The following is a 15,048-nucleotide window of genomic DNA, read 5'->3' as shown; positions in this document are numbered from 1 at the left end:
TAAATATGTTAGGTAGCATTCCACATCAAAAATTCTGTTTTTATCATTTACCTACACGAGGACGCGAAGGAATTAAGCTTGGGGATGCTTGATAGGTCTCCAACGTATCTATAATTTTTTATTGTTCCATGCTATTACATTATCAATCTTGGATGTTTTATATGCATTTATATGCTATTTTATATGATTTTTGGGACTAACCTATTAACCTAGAGCCCAGTGCCAGTTTCTGTTTTTCCATTGTTTTTGAGTTTTACGGAAAAGGAATAACAAATGGAGTCCAATTGACGTGCCAATCTTTGATGATTTTTTATGGACCAAAAGAAGCCCCTAGAGTAAAATAGTTGGGCCAGAAGAGTCCCGAGCCATCCACGAGGGTGGAGGGCGCGCCCTACCCCCTTGGGCGCACCCCCTGCCTCGTGGATGACTCGGAGAGCCCCCTGACGTGAGACCGACACGAAAAATTCCTATAAATACAGAAACCCCCCAAAAGAAACCTAGATCGGGAGTTCCGCCGCCGCAAGCCTCTATAGCCACCAAAAACCAATTGGCACCCTGTTCCGGCAACTTGCCAGAGGGGGGATCCATCACCGCTGGCCATCTTCATCATCCCGGCGCTCTCCGTGATGAGGAGGGAGTAGTTCACCCTCAGGGCTGAGGGTATGTACCAGTAGCTATGTGTTTGATCTCTCTCTCTCATGTTCTTGATTTGGCACGATCTTGATGTACCGCGAGCTTTGCTACTATAGTTGGATCTTATGATGTTTCTCCCCCTCTACCTTCTTGTAATGGATTGAATTTTCCCTTTGAAGTTATCTTTTCGGATTGAGTCTTTAAGGATTTGAGAACACTTGAGGTATGTCTTGCGTGGGATACCCATGGTGACAATGGGGTATTCTATTGATTCACTTGATGTATGTTTTGGTGATCAACTTGCGGGTTCCGTGACCTTGGGAATCTATGCATAGGGGTTGGCACACGTTTTCGTCTTGACTCTCCGGTAGAAACTTTGAGGCACTCTTTGAAGTTCTTTGTGTTGGTTGAATAGATGAATCTGAGATTGTGTGATGCATATCATATAATCATACCCGCGGATACTTCAGGTGACATTGGAATATCTAGGTGACATTAGGGTTTTGGTTGATTTGTGTCTTAAGGTGTTATTTTACTACGAACTCTAGGGCTATTTGTTACACTTATAGGAATAGCCCAATGGATTGATTGAAAAGAATAACTTTGAGGTGGTTTCGTACCCTACAATAATCTCTTCGCTTATTCTCCGCTATTAGTGACTTTGGAGTGACTCTTTGTTGCATGTTGAGGGATTGTTATATGATCTAGTTATGTTATCCTTGTTGAGAGAACTTGCACTAGTGAAAGTATGAACCCTAGGCCTTGTTTCGAAGCATTGCAATACCGTTTGTGCTCACTTTTATCATTAGTTACCTTGTTGTTGTTATATTTTCATATTACAAAAACCTATATCTACCATCCATATTGCACTTGTATCACCATCTCTTCGCCGAACTAGTGCACCTATACAATATGCCATTGTATTGGGTGTGTTGGGGACACAAGAGACTCTTTGTTATTTGGTTGCAGGGTTGTTTGAGAGAGACCATCTTCATCCTACGCCTCCCACAGATTGATAAACCTTAGGTCATCCACTTGAGGGAAATTTGCTGCTGTCCTACAAACCTCTGCACTTGGAGGCCCAACAACGTCTACAAGAAGAAGGTTGCGTATAGTAGACATCAACCCATAGTCACCATGAGTATTCATATGCAATACATATATTAAGTGCTCTCAAATCCATAAGAGTATTCGATCCGATAAGAATGAAATCTCAAAGGGAAAACTCAATTCGATAGAGAGGGAAAACACCATATGATCCAACTATATTAACAAAGCCCCCGATACATCAATATCGTGCCACCAAGAACACGAGAGAGAGAGAGATAGAGAGAGAGAGATTAAACACATAGCTACAGGTACAAACCCCCAGCCCCGAGCATGGACTACTCCCTTCTCATCATGGTGGCTTCAGGATGATGAAGATGGCCACCGGTGATGATTTCCCCCTCCGACGGAGTGCCAGAACGGGGTCTACATTGATTTTTAGTGGCTATAGAGGCTTGCGGTGGAGAAACTTCTAATCTAGGGTTATTTTTGATGGTTTCTCTATTTATAGGATTTTTCAGCGTTGGAATCACATGAAGATGGGCCTCGAGGTGAGCACAACCCATCGGGGCATGGGCAAGGGCCCAGGCGTGCCCCGGTGTCTTATGCCGTATTCCTTCACCTTCTGGTCCTTCCACGAAGATTCGGGGGTCTCTTTTGTTCAAAAAAATCATCAACTCATTTGGAGAACTTTCATTTCTGCACAAAAAACAACACCATGGTAGTTCTGCTAAAAACAACGTTAGTCTGGGCTAGTTCCATGCAAATCATACCAAAACCATATAAAATTATTGGAAACCTGGCATGAATACTTCATAAATTGTAGATACGTTGGAGACGTATCAGAGGATCACTAGGGACACGGTACTTGTTTATGTATCCACACGTATTTCAGTTTTTTTTCAATACAATTCTAGCATGAATAATAAACCTTTATCTTGAACAAGGAAATATGATAATAAGCAATTTATTATTGCCTCTAGGGCATATTTCAATGGTCTCCAACTTGCCCTAGAGTCAATAATCTAGTTCACATCACTATGTGATTAACTCCCAATGAGTTCTAGGGTTTGATCATGTTTTTCTTGTGAGAGAGGTTTTAGTCAATGGGTCTACAGCATTCACATGGGTGTGTAATTTGCAAATCTCTATGTCATACAGTAGATGTTACCACTACACTCCAAATTGGAGCTATGCCAAATAACTGATCCACTATTCAACATAAATACGTATCCGGTTTAAGACTTAGAGTCATCCGGATATGTGTCAAAGCTAGCATCGATGTAACCCTTTATGACGAGCTCTTCGTCACCTCCATAAATGAGAAACATGTCCTTAGTCCTTTTAAAGTACTTCAGGATGTTATTGACCGCTGTCCAGAGATCTACTCATGGATCTCTTTGGTACCTCCCTGCCAGACTTATGGAAAGGCACACATCAGGTCTAGTACACAACATGTCATACATTATAGAACCTATGGCCGAGGCATAGGGACGACTTTCAACCTTTCTCGTTCTTCTGTCGTGGTCGGGATTTGAGTCTTACTCAACTACACACCTTGCAATAAAGGCAAGAACCCTTTCTTTGACTGATCCATTTTGAACTCCTTCAAAATCTTGTTAGGGTATGTGCTCTGTGAAAGTCCTATCAGACGTCTTGATCTATCTCTATAGATCTTAATGCCCAGTATGTAAGCACACTACAAAAAAAGACAGACCCGTGACATTATGGCCCGAACGAAAAAAATAATGTCATGGTTATGACACTTCTATGATGATAATTCTCACAAAACGACGTATCAGCATAGATGTGGTGGGCTCCTACTTCTACGACAAAAAATCATGACAGAAAATGGGCTCTTCGTCCTAGGCAAGCCGGGGACGCGGCTGCATGACATTCTTTGGCCCATCCATGACATAAAAATCATGGTAGAAGTGAGGGCGAGGAAACTTTCATGGAGTTCCTAGTTTCGGTAGGTGATCGATCGGGGCCGAGCGATGCAGTGTGGTTTGCGCGTTTCTCTCGTACGCGCATGAGGTGCGAGCTATGTCGCTATAACTGAACCCGAGCAAGAGGCGTTCACTTACTGAACCCGATCGATCGCCTGCTGCTATGTACAGAAGCCGATCGATCGATCCCTTCGTTGCTAACTGAATCCGACCTACTCCTTTGCTGCTAATTGAACCCAGTCGATCGTTGCTGCTACTTCCTAAAGCCGTTCGAACCCCTGTGCGAGACGTAACTAGCCGGTTGGGTTGCCTCTGGATGAACAGTGCCCGTTGCTGCCACGTGCATGATATGTAGAACGATTCGATATGTGGTGATTCGAGATGGTTGGGTTAGTTGTCGATGAATAGTTCCTAGTGGGGGTTGGATGAACAGGACCCTGGCCGTGTGTAGGCGGTTGCCGCTGGATGAACAGGACCTTGTGGTAGTATGCGGTTACTGCTGGATGAACAGGACCCGGCTCAAGTGTGGTAAACTACTCACGCAGCATCGCCATCGGAGGGGCAAGGATGATGATGAAGAACACCTTCGTGATCGTTGACCCCTCCGGCAAGGTGCCAGAAAAGGCCTGTAGATTGCATCTCGTGGTTCTGAAATTTGCGGCGGTCAAAACTCTGATCTCTCGACTCCCCTAGGGTTTCTGAAATATGTGATTATTTATATAGCTGAGAGGCAGTGGAAAAGATCACCATGGGCCTCCTCTGTTACACCTCTTGGGCTCCCTGGTTCTCTTCTAGGCAGAAAAAAAATCTTCAAAAAAACTCACTGCATTTGGACTTCGTTTGATATGGATATTCTGCAAAATAAAAAACAAGCAAAAAATTGCGACTGACACTGGGCACTAGTCAATAGGTTAGTCCCAAAAAATGATATAAAGTTGCTAGTAAAAGAATATAAAACATCCAAGATTTATAATATAGCAGCGTGGAACAATAAAAAATTATAGATACATTGGAGATGTATCACGCGCTGACGTAACAATTATACTGGAAGTTTACGAGAAGGCCATCTCCCCCAGATAGAAGGGGAGTTGGGATGATTATATCGGGTTCCCTAAAAAATCGCTTTTACGGGAACTGTTGGAGCACCTTTTTTGGCCCAACAAAAAACCATCAATATTAAAGGGGAAGGCGAACTGCTGGTGATACTCTTAGGAAGGGAGAATTTCGGGGCATTATAAACAATAGGAGGGTGTCGGTCTGATAAAGCTCCTGGCTACTAATGTCATTGGGAGGTCATCATTGCCTACGGTGGAGAAGGACTAGTTGCGACAAGAGCATATCTTCCTAGGGAGGTTTCTACAAAATGTTCTGTTCCTCGGTGGTTGAACACAACACAACCCTCTTCCTAGATCCTATGATTGCATCTCAATCACAGGTTGTATACTAGCCGGGCCCTATGTATTGAATGTTTGCCACTGGTCTGAAAAAGGTTGGGACTTTTTTTTAGAGAATACCAAAACCATATACATTTTCATGTTGTTCCTAAAGGTACATTGTGGATATCTATCTCTAGTTTTTGTTCTAGCTGAGTTGTTTATTTTAGAGACTAAAGATGTATGATCCACCAGCTAGCCCTAGAGAACACGGACGAAATAGATAAGTGAGTTTGTACAAAGCTTTGGACCACTATGTGCTATTCATAATTCCATGAGTCACAATAATGGGACTACATAGTGCACACCAGGAATGGAAATCTGGATTCTATGAGGAACCAGTTATCCGCTTAAGTTGTAATGGTTATCCATAAAGCATAATGCAGGTTTAGCAATCATGTAGTCATGACCGAGGCAGCTCTCCGGTCAATAACCAATAGTGGTACCTAGATGCCCATATTGGTTCCTACATATTTCCACCAAGATCTTTTATCGATTGAACCACGATGTCAAGGATTCGGTTAATCCCGTAGGCAATTCCCTTTGTACGGCGATATATTACTTGGCCGAGATTCGATCGTCGGTATCTCCATACCTAGTTCAATCTCATTACCGTCAAGTCTCTTTACTTGTTCCATAATACAAGATCTCGTGACTAACTCATTAGCCACATTGCTTGCAAGCTCTTTACGATGTTGTATTACCAAGAGGGCCCTAAGATATCTCTCTATCACATAGAGTGACAAATCCCAGTCTCTATCCATGCCAACCCAACAAGCACCTTCAGAGATACCTGTAGAGCGTCTTTCTGATCACCCAGTTACGAAGTGACGTTTGATAGAACACAAGGTATTCCCCCAGTATCCTGGAGTTGCATGATTCCATGGTCTTAGGAATAGATACTTGACATGAAGAAATCTATAGCAATAAACTCAAGTGATATGATCAAATGCTAAGCTTATGGATGGGTCTTGTCCATCACATCATTCTCCTAATGATGTTATCCCGTTATCAAATGACAACTCATATCTATGGTTAGGAAACCTTAACCATCTTTGATCAACAAGCTAGTATATTAGAGGCTGATGTCTACTACACAACTTTATTCTTGTAGACACGTGTTGGGCCTCCAAGTGCAGAGTTTTGTAGGACAGTAGCAATTTTCCCTCAAGTGGATGACCTAAGGTTTATCAATCCATGGGAGGCGTAGGATGAAGATAGTCTCTCTCAAACAACCCTGCAACAAAATAATAAAAAGTCTCTTGTGTCCCCAACACACCAAATACAATGGTAATTTCTATAGGTGCACTAGTTCGGCGAAGAGATGGTGATACAAGTGTAATATGGATGGTAGATACTAATTTTCTTAATAAGAACAATAAAAAACAGCAACAAGGCAAGGCACACATCAGGTCTGGTACACAAGATGGCATACATTATAGAGCCTATGGTCGAGGCATAGGGACGACTTTCATCCTTTCTCTTTCTTCTGTCGTGGTCGGGATTTGAGTCTTACTCAACTACACACCTTGAAACAAACACAAGAACCCTTTCTTTAACTGGTCCATTTTGAACTCATTCAAAATCTTGTCAGGGTATGTGCTCTGTGAAAGTCCTATCAGACGTCTCGATCTATCCCTATAGATCTTAATGCCCAGTCTGTAAGCAAACTACAAAAAAAGACAGATCCGTGACATTATAGCCCGAACAAAAAAAATATTGTCATGGTTATGACAGTTCTATCATGATAATTGTGACAAAATGACGTATCATCATAGATGCGGTGGGCTCCTACTTCTACGACAGAAAATCATGACAGAAAATGGGCTCTTCGTCCTGGGCGAGCCGGGGATGCACCTGCATGGCATTCTTTGGGCCGTCCATGACATAAAAATCATGGTAGAAGTGAGGGCGAGGAAACTTTCATGGAGTTCCCAGTTACGGTAGGTGGTCGACCGGGGCCGAGCGATGCAGTGTGGTTTGCGCGTTTCTATCGTACGCGCGTGTGGTGCGAGCCGTGTCGCTATAACTGAACTCGAGCGAGAGGCGTTCACTTACTGAACCCGAGTGATCCCCTGCTGCTATGTACTGAAGCCGATCGATTGATCTCTTCACTACTAACTATACCCGACCTACTCCTTTGCTGCTAATTGAACCCGTCGATCATTGCTGCTACTTCCTAAAGCCGATCAATCCCCTGTGCGAGACGTAGCTAGCCTGTTGGGTTGCCTCTGGATGAACAGTGCTCATTGCTGCTGTGAGCATGATATGTAGAACGAGTTGAGATGTGGTGATTCGAGACGGTCGGGTCAGCTATGGATGAAGAGTTCCCAGTGGGGGTTGGATGAACAGGGCCCCAACCGTGTGTAGGCGGTTGCCGCTGGATGAACAGGACCTTGTGGTAGTACGCGGTTACCGCTAGATGAATAGGACCCGGCTCAAATGTGGTAAACTACTCACGCATCATCGGAGGGGCAAGGGTGATGATGAAGAACACCTTCGTGATCGTTGACCCCTCCGGCAAGGTGCCAGAAAAGGCCTCTAGATTGCATCTCGTGGTTCTGAAACTTGCGGTGGTGGAAACTATGATCTCTCGACTCCCCTAGGGTTTCTAAAATATCTGAGTATTTATAGAGCTGAGAGGCGGTGGAAAAGATCACCATGGGCCTCATCTGGTACACCTCTTAGGATCCCAGGGTCTCTTCTGGGCAGAATTTTTTTTCAAAAAATCTCGCTACATTTGGACTTTATTTGATATGGATATTCTACAGAGTAAAAAACAAGCAAAAAATAGCAACTGACACCAGGCACTATGTCAATAGGTTAGTCCCAAAAAATGATATAAAGTTGCTAGTAAATGAATATAAAACATCCAAGATTGATAATATAGCGGCATGGAGCAACGAAAATTATAGATACGTTGGAGACGTATCACGCATTGATGTGACAATTATACTGGAAGTTTATGAGAAGGGCCATCTCCCCAGATAGATGGGGAGTTGGGATGATTATACCGGGTTCCCTAAAAAATTGCTTTTACGGGAACTTTTGGAGCACCTTTTTTGGCCCAACAATCCCTAAACCAAAAATATTTACGGGGAAGGGGAACCGCTGGCGATACTCTTAGGAAGGGAGAATTTCGGGGCATTATAAACAATAGGAGGGTGTCGGTCTGATAAAGCTCTTGGTTGTTGATGTAGTTGGGAGGTCATCATGGTGTATGGTGGGGGAGGACTAGTTGCGACAAGAGCATCTCTTCCTATGGAGGTTTCAACAAAATGTTATGTTCCTCGGTGGTTGAACACAACCTTCTCCATTTGTACCACTGATTTCACATGTAATGGCCCTTGATGCCACATCGTATGATCGCATCTCAATTATAGGTCACATACTAGTCATGCCCTATCTATTGAATGTTTGCCGCCGGTATGAAAAAGGTTGGGACTTTTTTTAGAGAATACCAAGACCATATACATTGTCATGTTGTTTGTAAAGGTACATTGTGGATATCTATCTCTAGTTTTTTTCTATCTGAGTTGTTTATTTTAGAGACTAAAGATGTCTGATCCACCGACTAGCCCTAGAGAACACGGACGAAATAGATAAGTGAGTTTGTGCAAAGCTTTGGACCCTTGTGTGCTATTCATAATTCCACGAGTTACAATAATGGGACTATATAGTGCACACCAGGAATGGAAATCTGGATTCTATCGGGAACCGGTTATCCGCTTAAGTCGTAATGGTTATCCATAGAGCATAATGCTTCGGCCGATCATTTTCGACCTTAATACCTGCACCATTAGTATCGGGAAGCGGATGATACGTCTCCATCGTATGTGTAATTTTTTATTGTTTCATTCCAATATTATACAAGTTTCGCATATTTTTGGCAACTTTTTATATGATTTATTGGACTAACCTATTGATCCAGTACCCAGTGCCAGTTCCTATTTTTTGCATGTTTTTTTCGCAGAAAATCCCTATCAAATGCAGTCCAAACGCATAAAAATTAATGGAGAATAATTTTGGAATATATGTCATTTTTGGGAGGTGGAATCAACGCAAACAGGGGCCCACAGTGCCCACAACCCACTAGGGCACGCCCCAGGCCCCAGGCGCACCCAAGTGTATTATGCCCCCCTCCTAAATTGGTTGGGGGCCTTATTCTGGCGCAAGAAAGACAATTTATAGAAAAAAATCGTGTGAAAATTTTAGCACAATCTGAGTTATGGATCTCCGGAAATTTAAGAAACGATGAAGGGCCAGATTTGGGGAGCGTGAAACAAAAGAAAACAGAGAGGGAGATCCAATCTCGGAAGGGCTCCCGCCCCTCCGCCGCCATGGAGGCTATGGACCAGAGGGGGAACTCTCCTCCCATCTAGGGGGGGCTAAAGAAGAAGAAGAAGAAGAAGAATGGTGCTCTCTCCCTCTCTCTCTCTCCCGGTGGCGCCGGAGTGCCGCCGGGGCAAGGATCGTGACGGCAATCTACATCAACAATCTTGCTACCATCAACACCAACTTTCTCCCCCTCTATGCAGCAGTGTGACACCCCTTCTCCCCGTTGTAATCTCTACTTAAACATGGTGCTCAACTCCAGATATTATTTCCCAATGATATTTGGTTATCCTATGATGTTTGAGTAGATCCGTTTTGTCCTGTGGGTTAATTATTATCTTGGATGGTATGATTGTATATTTTATTTATGGTGCTGTCCTACGGTGCCCTCCGTCTCGCACAAACGTGAGGGGTCCCCACTGTAGGGTGTTGCAATACGTTCATGATTTGCTTATGGTGGGTTGCGAGAGTGACAAAAGCATAAACCCGAGTAGGTAGGATGTTGCGTATGGGATAAAGAGGACTTGATACTTAATGGTATGGTTGGGTTTCACGAACTTAATGATATTTAGTAGTTGTGCATGCTTGCTAGAGTTCCAATCATAAGTGCATATGATCCAAGTAGAGAAAGTATGTTAGCTCATGCCTCTCCCTCGTATAGAATTGCAAGAATGATTACGGGTACTTGTTATTGATTGCCTAGGGACAAATGACTTACTTGTTGACAAAAGCTATCCACTTTTATTACCTTGCAATTTATCCGTAGTTTTATTTTCGCAAAGTACTCATAGTTTTATTCTTGCAAAATAGTTTCATACTTGTTCTAGGTAAAGCGGGCGTCAAGTGTGCGTAGAGTTGTATCGGTGGTCGATAGAACCTGAGGAAATATTTGTTCTGCCTTTAGCTCCTCGTTGGGTTTGACACTCTTATTTATCGAAGAAGGCTACAAACGGTCCCCTATAGTTGTGGGTTATCAGTGGACAAGTAGCATAACCAATCCAATGAAAAGGAGAAAGTAGGATGAATACCACAATGGCGGAACTGCGTTCAATGAGTAGACAACAATGAATGGATTTGATGGAGGGATAGTAATACATAACATCTAGATTCAAAGGATAATAAATAGGTTACCAATTAATGGAACGGTATTCAACAGAAACTAATATAGTAACAACATAAAAAAATTAACGCAAGTGAACAAGGAATTTATTAGACATGACCAACAAGCATCCCAGCCCGAGAGTCAAATGGTAAAGTTCATAGTTATATCCTCTTAGGGGGGTGCTCTAGCATTAACATATTATGCCAGAATCACACGAGTTCCAGAAGAGCAGAGCTCTTTGGTCGCTTGGAGCACAACACTTACTAGTATATACATGAGGACCCATCACAAATACTCACAACAAGTTTCGTCCCAAACGGAGAATTAATAAGTCTCATACCTGAAGTATGAATGGTACAACATGCTTGATACCAATATAAATGAAATGCGATATATGGAAATTAATGAGGTTAGTGTTCTGGGGCTCAAATATTAAGCTTCATGTCTCTCCAGGGAAAAAAGTTAAATCATGGAGATTCCTTGTTTACCGAACACATTTATTTCAAACGGTATTGTGGCAAATGACATATAACAAGTGAAAATATTATATATCTCATTGTACTATGAGATAAATGCTAATAAGAGATCGTGTACTAGCTCTCTCTGGGCGCCACATCATCTATATTCAATATAAAAGCTGAAACTACATTTAGTGCCCCCTAGTGGTTTTTGATGATTAATGACAAACATTTAAGGGACTATTGTGCTTGATGAGTATGCACACATGTCTAGTCCCATAAGAGATTTGTCTAACCAATGGATTTTGACCCCTAAAAATGTTGAAGACATGATTTTTTCCTGAAGACTTGGTGGAGTTTATAGTTCATAGTGCCTGAGTGAGTCACTTTGAGTATATGGCAAAAGGTACTATTAACATGGATTGGATATCGTGGTTAGACAGCGAAACTCGCTGATGCTTAGATAGAACGCAACCAAATACACAATTTATCCTTTGAAATCACTTTGTGATGCATTGGCTACGTTCGGTTACATCGGTGTTGAGATCGGCGTCATTGAGGGTGACATCTCTTGAATGTGTATTAATTAGTATTCGGCATGGCTGAGTGCTCAAGATATAGTTACCAAGTTCGAAGTCTTCGGGTGTGAAATATGGGTCACTGCCCTTACTTCCACATTGTGATTTAGGGAACTTAATAATTTGGGTCTCCTAGGTGTTTCTGGTTCTTCGCTAGTTGTGTTTGGCTAGAACCACTAGGAATTTCTTGTGTTGTAAACCCATGTCCTATTGTGCACCTAGTACTGAAGTGTCGACTAGTAGCTGAATGACTTAGAGTTGTTGGCCAGTGTCTTGGTGCTGCTGAGTTGGGAATCCAGAAGAATAACAGCTAGTTTTCGGAGCATACCTATAAATAGTAGCCTGCCTTGCTTGTTTGGGTGGACACGCCAACACATTTATTTCACTCTCATACTTTGTGTTCCCACTCCTTTCTATAAAGGGGCCACATATTAAAAGTGTAATCTTCAAGAGAGTAGTTGAGTTGTGATTGAGCATCAAGCATGAACTTTTTCGAGCCAAGAGATTTTACTTGTTAATCTTGGACATTTTCCATTTCCTAGATGGGTAGGAGTTATTTTAGAACATACATCATGTGGATCAACTTCGATAAAGTTTGTACGGATCCAAGGATCACCTCAAGATCCACCTCGAGTGATTGGGTGATTTCTATGTGAACTTACCTCAAGAATAAGAAGGTGAAGTCTAGGTGACTTTGGAGAATCGTGCTCAACCTCTCCAAACGAAGACGTAGAGTAGTGGCCAAGAACTTATTCATACTTGTTCTTGATATATGCTGGTTTATGATCTGGTTGCCGCGTAGATATAGTTCCATTTCTTCATTCCCACCTCCTCATTTACCTTTTGGGAATAAATCTTAGAATCTCCTATTCATCCCATCTAGCTGGTAGACCTTGACCTTTTAATGTCCCATCCACATAATAAATATTGGCTCTACATGCAATGTCATTTTCCCTTGCTCACCTTCTTCTCTCACAAAGTGTAAGTTTACAGCCTACTCATATTCTCTCTTTTCTCCTCTCTCCTCTCCATTCTTCTCCAACTCACAAATATAATGTGTCCACTTGTACAGCCTGCTTAATTCTCCATGTGGTACTTTCTCTAAGAAATAAAGAGTTCACAATGGTAAATATCTCTTTATAACAAGATAAAAAATAGTGTGTGTGAAAGGACTAAGTACATCAATGTAATGAGAATATGCTATAATAACAGAGGTGCTACTTGCCTAATGGGCATACCATATTGTTGCTTCGAACACGAACAAAAACAGCACCAACATGAGTCTCTCTCCCCTCCTTCTTCTTGATGTGATCCTGACAAAATTTCTTTTTAACACAGTACAATTACATGCTCACATAGAAATACATAAACGCATCCCTATGAACGCACGCACATACACCCTACCCCTATAGGCACTTCGTAGTGGACATGAACATCTCCTCACACTGACTGAAACATCGCCAAAAAGCCTGAAATAAATCCAGAAAGATGCACACACTAGTTTCAAGTCCATGACTTGAACCGTAGAGGGATGGTCCCACTAAAGAAAACTAATCGTTTGAGCTACGTCCAGTTCGCATCCCGACTAGATTTCTGGTCCTATAAACCTACTTCAGCACCCTGCTTGCCTTATATACTGGCCAAAAAGTAACTAGTCATATGTGAAGGTGTCAAACTTTCCCAGCCGCAACCACCATGTGCTCGTAACTTCCAACCACTCTGAGGGGTTCAGTCGGTGTCCCGCTGCTATTGTGCCGCTGGCTACTACTTGTATTACAAGTTTTTTTCTCAAGGCTGATGGTATGGTAGGACGATAGCCTTGATTACTTTCCGCCTGCATTTTGATGTTTGTTTTTTATTTCCTGAAGAGTGTTTACTGCTAGTTTGGTCAATAGATCCGAATGTAAAAAATGTTTACAAAAGAATGACACATATATATATGCTATTGCCCAAAAACTAACGCGCATATAATGGAAGCACCACTTAGTGTGAAGAAGTAGAAGATATTAGCGACGGCCAAAGTATCTTGTATGGATGCAAAAATACTATCTCTGTCCCAAAATAAGTGTCTTAACTTGGTACTAACTTTAGTACAAAGTTGTACTAAGCTTGAAACACTTGTTTTGGGACGGAGGAAGTATATAATAGCAGGAAGGAGAGCATCATGTCCTGGTTGGAGAGTGTTCGGTAAGGAATTATCAAGCATGCATGTAGTGTGAGGAAACACAATTATGTCTTTTAAGGGAGATTGGGCCTAATCTCAATTGGAAATAAATTATCAGTCTGATGTCTTTTAGGGATCTACGCGACTTGTTCCTAGTCGGTCGACTAATAACAATGTCTACTGCTATTGCTAATTAAACGTGATTGCCTTGCAAAGACACATATCCTAGAGTGCGTGAACACACCATATACCCTCACGAGCAAAAAAAAAATTGTAGTTCTTTGCAGATATTCACAATACCATGACACATGTTTCGAATTCCCACAAGAATGGTATCCTTTACCACCAAGGATGCAGATTAAAAGTTTGTTCAGTATGAGTCAAGAATTTACTAAATCGTTGCGCAAAAATTGTATTCTACTGATAACCCCATGAAGAATAGTTCGGACAGAATCACCAAAATGCCGTTCAGGAGGAAGGGTCGGCTGTTGATGCACCACCACGCCTAGAATGGCTGGATCAGCTCAATCCATCACCGGGAGGTAGATGCGGTGGAAATTTCTCATGGTCAGCGTTCTACGACAGGTAGGGCAGTTCTTATTAAATCATATGCAGGCCTCTATGCATTTCTTGCAGAAGATGTGGCCGCAGATAGTAGACGATGCATCGACCAGCTCATTGATGCAGACTGGGCAGGTGAATTTTGGTTCCCTTGGGAGATCCTTCACAGGTGCCGGGCGTCCCTGCGCCACCTTCGGTTGTAGTGTTTAGCAGAGCTTTAGGGATACATATAGTAACAATAAATATTTCATATATGTAAAGCAATAGCACAATCTAGAGTTATTACAGAGAATCTGTTGGCTTCATGTGTATCCAGATTGTGTGTTAACAGGTTGTTATTGGACGCTCCAGAAAGATCATGTCATGTAGGGGTTATCCCTAGTGAAAGCATAGTGTTCACATGCCCATCAGAAGCTCCTTCTAGAAAAAAAATGCAAGACATACGAAGTTAGTAAATGGGAAACATGGTCAAGCAAACTAGGGGGAAAATCCTCCCAAGACTTAATAGTCCGTGTAATTGGAAAATTCAGATATGAATATGGGTAAATTGTTCCAGTAATACATCTTTCAGGTTAGCATTTTACTTAGAGCTTTTTTTATCACATAATAGCTACTTAGTGGATGCATGGCTTCATTCTGAACACACATGCTGGACTAAAAAACAGTGGTGTTTGTTACAAGATAAGTTGATTTTTACCCAGTATAGTACGCTGCTGGCTTCCTAGGCTAGAAGTCCCACACTAATGTCTACATATCCAACTAATCTCAGTCGTCAAATCATATGTATC

General features: G+C 42.1%; 1 pseudogene; it reads right to left on the bottom strand.

Moving 5' to 3' along the window:
• The window catches only part of LOC125547119 (putative histone acetyltransferase HAC-like 1), a 149,383-nt pseudogene that overhangs the window by 56,584 nt on the left and 77,751 nt on the right, over positions 1 to 15,048 (bottom strand).

The sequence above is a fragment of the Triticum urartu genome, chromosome 3A (assembly GCF_056163025.1).
Source record: "Triticum urartu cultivar PI428250 chromosome 3A, HENAU_Tu73, whole genome shotgun sequence".
Taxonomy (NCBI): domain Eukaryota; kingdom Viridiplantae; phylum Streptophyta; class Magnoliopsida; order Poales; family Poaceae; genus Triticum; species Triticum urartu.
The sequence above is the reverse complement of the archived record's forward strand: the minus strand, read 5'-3'. Positions and strand labels throughout refer to the sequence as shown.